Genomic DNA, 6,950 nt, shown 5'->3' on the forward strand with positions numbered 1-6,950 from the left:
CCGTCCCTCCATCACTCCACCTGGGGAGAAAAAATAGGGCCGCCCCACACCGCAGCTGTCTCAGATCCAGAGCATCTACGTTTCAAATTGATCCCTGATTTCCTGAAACTTTGGCTCTGAAGTTGTTTGGGAGGCTTCGGTGGGGCTTTAAATACAAGTACATTAACTCTTCTATTTTAACTCCCCCATCATGAGTAATGGCAGCTCAGAAATGCCCTCTATGATGTCACATCACAAAAGGCTCAGAAAATTATCCCTTTCCCCTATTGTCTGTCTGTTTTCTTTTGTTCCTTCTCTACTCACCACGTTCACTGGCAGCCATGAATAAAATGTAACATGCTAAATGACTGACATCCATTAAAGCTCCTTGACAAACCTTGGGCCGTGTTTTGAAAGGCCCATGGAAGAAAAAGGATTGTGTGCTCTTTGAATCTTGGTCTGCTGAACGCCTGCCAAGTGAAGGCTGCTCCATTCAAAGGGCTGAGTGAATAAATGAGAATAACATCCTTGGGGACCGGCGGGATCAGTTTACTCCGAAAATGCTCAGCTTCACAAAGGGTCAGAGTCACAAGGTAAATGAAAATGGCTAGAAGAGGACTTTGATGGCCGAAACACTGTAACAGTAGAGGACTTGAAAGAAAACTTTATTTAAAAAAAATAAAAAAGAGGAAAAAGAGAAAAGCGGGGGCAGGGGAATCTCAGAAAGGGAAAATCAGTTGATAAGAACAAAATGCTTTGACAGCGACATCACTGAATATTTGTTTATAAATTATACACAGATAGTATATACATAAATGTATGTGCTTGTGAAAATGTATAAACTTTTCATCCACCTCTGTAAACACCATGAACTAATTTTGCTTTACACATGAATAAAAACTGGGTCAAGCCTATTAGCTCATTTTCTTGGTGGGCTACAAGTACTCTAATTGTCATCTTAGTTGCAAGTGATAAAATCTGCAGTGCCATCAAAGATGTCATTTCTTTGCATCACTCCTTGTTTTTTTTTTTTTTTTCCACACACTATTTCTCAGTCAGAATGATTTCTATTTAACCACTTTAATGGAGGTGAATTAGAAGCAGTTTTTAGGCAAGGAAATCAGAAAAACCACAAGAATTCTTGACACGTTTCCACAGAGACCCCTGCATGGTGCCTGACACAGGGTCACTCATACCAGACCCTCAGGCCCCTGACATTTTCAGCTAATTTTTAGGTGTATAGACTGTGGTAGTTTAAAGAAATCCTGCAGAATTAGTTATATCAGATTATCTCCTGCAAAGATGTAAGTGAAGTTCAGCTGTCTCCTTTAAAAAGAAACTCAGCTAATGATAATTATGACAGAGGTTGGAGCTAAAGTAGCTGAAGTAGAGGAAGGAGAATTGTGGCAAATGATGGCGTTGCCCCTGCAGGTCTGGTTTCCAGTAGAGGTGACATCAGACAAACTCAACCTTGAACGGTGGAGCGGGTGAAATGTGTCCCTCTCCCTTCCAAAGGTCTGTCCACCCAGAACCTGTGACTGCAAGTTTATTTGGAAAAAGGGTCTTTGCAGATGTAGTTAAATTAAGGAATCCAAGATGAGCTCATCATGTATTAGGATGGGCTCTAAATCCAAGGACAGTGTCCTTTTTAAAGAAGAGAGGGGAGAAGACAGGGAAGAAGGGAACGTGAAGTCAGAGACAGAGATTGGAGGAATGTGTTCCTAAGCCAAGGAATGCCAAGGGTTGTGGGCAACCACAAGAAGCCAGGAGACAGGCATGGATCAAGTTCTCCCTCCCAGCTTCAGAAGGCACCACCCTGCTGACACCTTGATTTAGGACTTCTGGTTTCCAGAACTGTAAGAGAATAAAGTTCTGTTGTTTTCAGCCATCAAGTTTGTAGCAGTGTGTTACTACTACTCCGGGAAACGAAGACTGATGACAGTGGCTGGGTGCTGTTGCAATCGTGGGGTCATTCATTTTGGGCTTGCTGCTCTCTAGGAAGAGAGAAAACGGTTCCTCCTGAGGTAGCTGATGGCATTACTGAGTGACAATGGCCACATAGGCACACTCTGTCAGAGGTCTCCCTGATGATCATTTTTCCTAAAAGACCTCTGTTTTTCAATCACCAAACATGCATATCTCCTCAGAACAACATTATTTAGCCGATGTTTGTAAAGGAAAAATAATTGTTCCCCTAAACTCATTAGTCTATGGGAAAAACTCATATTATATTCCAAATATCATTGGTAACAGAATGGCATGTAAAAGGCTGCTGGTGTTAAGGCCATGGTACTCCACACAAAGCAACTGCATGTGTTAACTGCAATATTAATTCTTCGATAATTAAAAATTGATGTTTTAAGCAGTTTATATTCTAATTTACTAGTTTGTTACTTACATAGAGGAGTCTTATTGTGTTTTAATAATTTAGTTGGTGGTTTGGGGTTAGTATATAGCACATTTTAACTTTTTCCACTACAAATAATGGGAAATTGACTTTCAGTTACTGCTTTCTCAAAGAATGTCTGTTTCTCAAGAATGTATTATGGAAGTTGTGCAGGAGAGGTCTGTATTTCCTTTTATTGGTGTACGTATGTGTGTACATATTTTAAAAGACCATGACCGTACGCTTGGAGGGAATCTTTTGTTAAAAGATGTGATTTAGACTGGGCATGGTGGCTCACACCTATAATCTCAGCACTTTGTGAGGCCGAGGTGGGTGAATCACGAGGTCAGGAGTTTGAGACCAGCCTGAACAACATGGTGGAACCCTGTCTCTACTAAAAATACAAAAAATTAGCTGGGCGTAGTGGCGGGCCCCTGTAATCTCAGCTACCCGGGAGGCTGAGGCAGGAGAATTGCTTGAACCTTGGAGGCAGAGGTTGCAGTGAGGCAAGATCGTGCCACTGCACTCCAGCCTAGGCGACAGAGTGAGACTCTGTCTCAAAATAAAAAAAAAGAAAAAAAGAAAAAGAAAAAGAAAAGATGTGATTTAGTATCTTTACCTATCTGAATTAGAAACGTTAGGGAGTGGCTGATTTAATTTAGATTTAGGATACTTTAGTGTTTACAAGTTATAGTAGATTCTTCTTCAGTTTTCATATATGGTACTGGCTGAAACAAACTTTTGAATACTGGTCATTGCTTTAAAATAAAGTTTTTAGAACATAAAAATGTTGAAATACACACTTATTATGCTTGAGTTTTCAGGATTTAAATTGCACAAAATACTTTCTATTCAATTAGTTAAAAATTTCAGGCCAGGTGCAGTGGCTTATGCCTGTAACCCCAGCACTTTGGGAGGCTGAGGTGGGCAGATCACTTGAGGTCAGGAGTTTGAGACCAGCCTGGCCAACATGGTGAAACCCCATCTCTACTAAAAATTCAAAAATTACCCAGGCATGGTGGTGCACATCTATAATCCCAGCTACTTGGGAGGTTGAGGTAAGATAATCACTTGAACCCGGGAGGCGGAAGTTGCAGTGGGCCCAGACTGTGCCACTGTACTCCAGCCTGGGTGACAGAGCAAAAAAAAAAAAAAATTCAGGGAATTTGAGAAAAAGTTTCAAGTAACTCTAGTTTTCAACAAAAAATTTTTAGGTATCAGTGGCCTAAAAAAGTTATCTATTTTCCTAGATGCTTCAATCATTCCCAAGGAGAAAGATACTGGAAAATGTGATCTGAAGTGTAAATTTATAGAGCAAGGTCATAACCGACAGTTAATATGTAAGTACATATTTGACTGTTTAAAATATGTATGTGGGAAAAAAATCCTAGTTAAAAAAGAGAAAAACGTAAACTATCTGGAATGGATTTATCACAATTGTGTGTTCTAAAAATCTTATCTTAAAAAAATGCCAAATAAGACTGACACATGGAATTCATTATATTCTAGCTAATGGTTTCAATCAAATTTATAACAGAGCTGAGTTGGCAGCAAGCATTCCTGGACCTGTCTCTCCAATCACAGAGTACCCAGGGACACAGGCATTTACATACAGAGTAAGTTCAGTGTCTGTACTACTAATGGCTAATGTCTCTGCCACCCACATTTTTTACTCTCAGGGACAAAATAAATTTTGTTTGTTTGTTTTGCCTCTGTGAAAGGCCAAAATAAACTTTATTGTAGGATAAATGGTATTGAATTTTTGAGCTTAGCACTATGATAAGTTCATAGTAGAGTTGGATGGAATGGAGAACATTGTATTTCTTTTTTTGTGGCATCATATGTTTCCAAAACTTAGCAGTTCACACATGGAGAAAACAAGAAAGAATGATTTCTTGGCCCTGGCAGTGCAAATTTGTTTGTTTATTTCTTTTTTCATGCATTCAAATATGATTCAAAGTTGACATTTATCTAGATTGTTTTAAAATCCAAATTTCTTTTGGAGTATTTTGTTAATTCTTTGTACATGATTTATTTTGTTAGCTTGAACAAATGAACTATCTTTTTTGTTTCCTTTGGGGTGTGGGGTGAAAAGAAGAGGTCTAGGTGTGAATGCTTTATTTTGTGTGTTAACTACTTTTTACAAAGATGCCTTGAAAAACATAGAGTTGGAAACTGATTGTAAGTAATGGTTTCAGTTAAAAGTGCTGAAGAAATTCTTTTCCTATGTGTGCAATTTTGACCTTCAGGGGGCGTCCAGGTGCAGCAAAGCTAAATAAGCTGGCATGCACCACCCTGTTTTCATGCTACCTGAGTAACCTTAGTTCAGAAAAATGTAGCAAAAGCCAAAGTAAGCACTCCTTCCCCATCTGTCACTGCATGGACGAGAGCTGAGGCAGCCATATTTAATCAGCACCAAAGTCTCCCCCTGGGTGATGTTCGTGCCCTTCTGTAATATTTTATTCTAAGCCATTTCCCAGACAGCATTATTGATTCGTGTCATTATTCTCCCCCAAGCTCCGGGAGCTTGTGCAATGTGATACCAACTGCAGTTCTCTTCATGAACATAACCTCAGAGCCAAAAAGTAAGGTGACTGCTTGTAACATTCAGAATTACCCAGATGGCATATTATGCAGTGTATCATAGGCATTTTAAACTCTTAAAATCAGACACCAATTGGTTATAATGCTTTTGCTAAAATAGGAAATTACCAAACAAAAATAATTTGGCATTTTTTTCTTGTTTATGCATTTTTCCCTTTTAACTAGTAGATTTATGCCCGTAGTGAGAAGATACTGTACTTTAGGTATTTTGTGTGGGAGGTTTGGATGAGAAACTCCCCTCCCCTGGAAGACTCATTAAAAATAATAATACAAATTTATATTTATCTTGACTAGGGTTCTGAAATTATTTCCTTTCTCCTTTATCAGAGGTAAAGGATGACAGTAGAATTTTCTTTTTTCCTAATGATAGAAAATAATTTGTGAGAGGAGACCCTGGTTGTTGAATGTATTAATGAGTGAATGAATGAATGAAAAAAACTATATTCATTATTGGTCCTAGAGATCTGTTTACTCCCAGGAAAATGGCCCATTGATTAGTTTTCTCAAATTTTAATTTGGAGTCCAGCAGCATCCTTAAAAAGTATGCAAACTCTTTTTTTTTTTGAGACGGAGTCTCGCTGTGTCACCCAGGCTGGAGTGCAGTGGTGCAATCTTGGCTCACTGCAAGCTCTGCCTCCTGGGTTCACGCCATTCTCCTGTCTCAGCCTCCCAAGTAGCTGGGGCTACAGATGCCCGCCACCACGCCCGGCTAACTTTGTTTTTGTAGTTTTAGTAGAGACGGGGTTTCACCGTGTTAGCCAGGATGATCTCGATCTCCTGACCTCGTGATCTGCCCGCCTCGGCCTCCCAAAGTGCTGGGATTACAGGAGTGAGCCACTGTGCTTGGCCATATGAAAACTCTTATTTACCCCTTTAGACATAGTATCATAAAAGATAACAAATGCTCTGCACATCTTCCATCCGTCTACATCCTTGTGTACATGTCTTTGGATAAAGGTCTGTAAAAGTACCACCTAGATCTTTGTAATTTTAGTACTAAGTTTTAATTTTATCTTGGGCCAGTGAAGTAATGAAAGTTGAAATGTCCACTCTCCTCCTCATCTTTTGCCTACTCCAGCAACGTGTTCCAATGCACTTACTGTGGTACTAAACCTGCATCTCTAGTAGTATGATTTATATAGTTTCAATGTTTGTTCCCTCCAAATCTCATGCTGAAATGTGATCTGCATTGTTGGAGGTGGGGCCTGGTGGGAGGTGTTTGGGTCATGGGAGCAGATCCCTCATGAATGATTTGTGCCCTGCCTGCAGTAATTAGTGGTAGTGAGTTCATGTGAGATCTGGTTGTTTAAAAACAGTGTGGCACCTCTCCCCTCTCTTTCCTGCTCCCTCTCTCACCATGTAATATGCCTGCCTCACCTTCACTTTTCACCATAACTGGAAGCCTCCTTAGACTGTCACCAGGAGCAGATGCCAGTGCCATGCTTCTCATACAACCTGCAGAACCATGAGCCAAAATAAACCTCTTTGCTTTATAAATTACCCAGTCTTAGGTATTCCTTTATAGCAATGCAGAATGAACTAATACAGAAAATTGATACCAAGGAGGAGGTGTTGCTATAATGATACTTGAAGATGTGGAAGCAGCTTTGGAACTGGGTAATGGGCAGAGGTTGAAAGAGTTTGGAAGGCTCAGAAGAAGATACGAAAAAAAGGAAAAGTTTGGAACTTTTGAGAGACTGATTGAATGGCTGTGATTGAAATGCTGATAGTGATATGGACAGCAAAGGCAAGGCTGATGAAGTCTCAATTGGAAATGAGAAATATATTGGGAACTGGAGCAAAGGTCCCCCTTGTTATGCTCTAGCAAAGAGCTTGACTGCCTTGTGTCCATGCCACAGGGCTTTGTGTAAGGCTAAACTTCAGAGTGATGACCTAGGGTATCTGGCAGAAGAAATTTCTAAGCAGCAAAGCATTCAAGAAACAGCATGGCTGCTTCTAACAACATAGAATCAGATATAGT

The sequence above is a fragment of the Hylobates moloch genome, unplaced genomic scaffold, assembly GCF_009828535.3.
Source record: "Hylobates moloch isolate HMO894 unplaced genomic scaffold, HMol_V3 SCAFFOLD_2, whole genome shotgun sequence".
NCBI classification, from domain to species: domain Eukaryota; kingdom Metazoa; phylum Chordata; class Mammalia; order Primates; family Hylobatidae; genus Hylobates; species Hylobates moloch.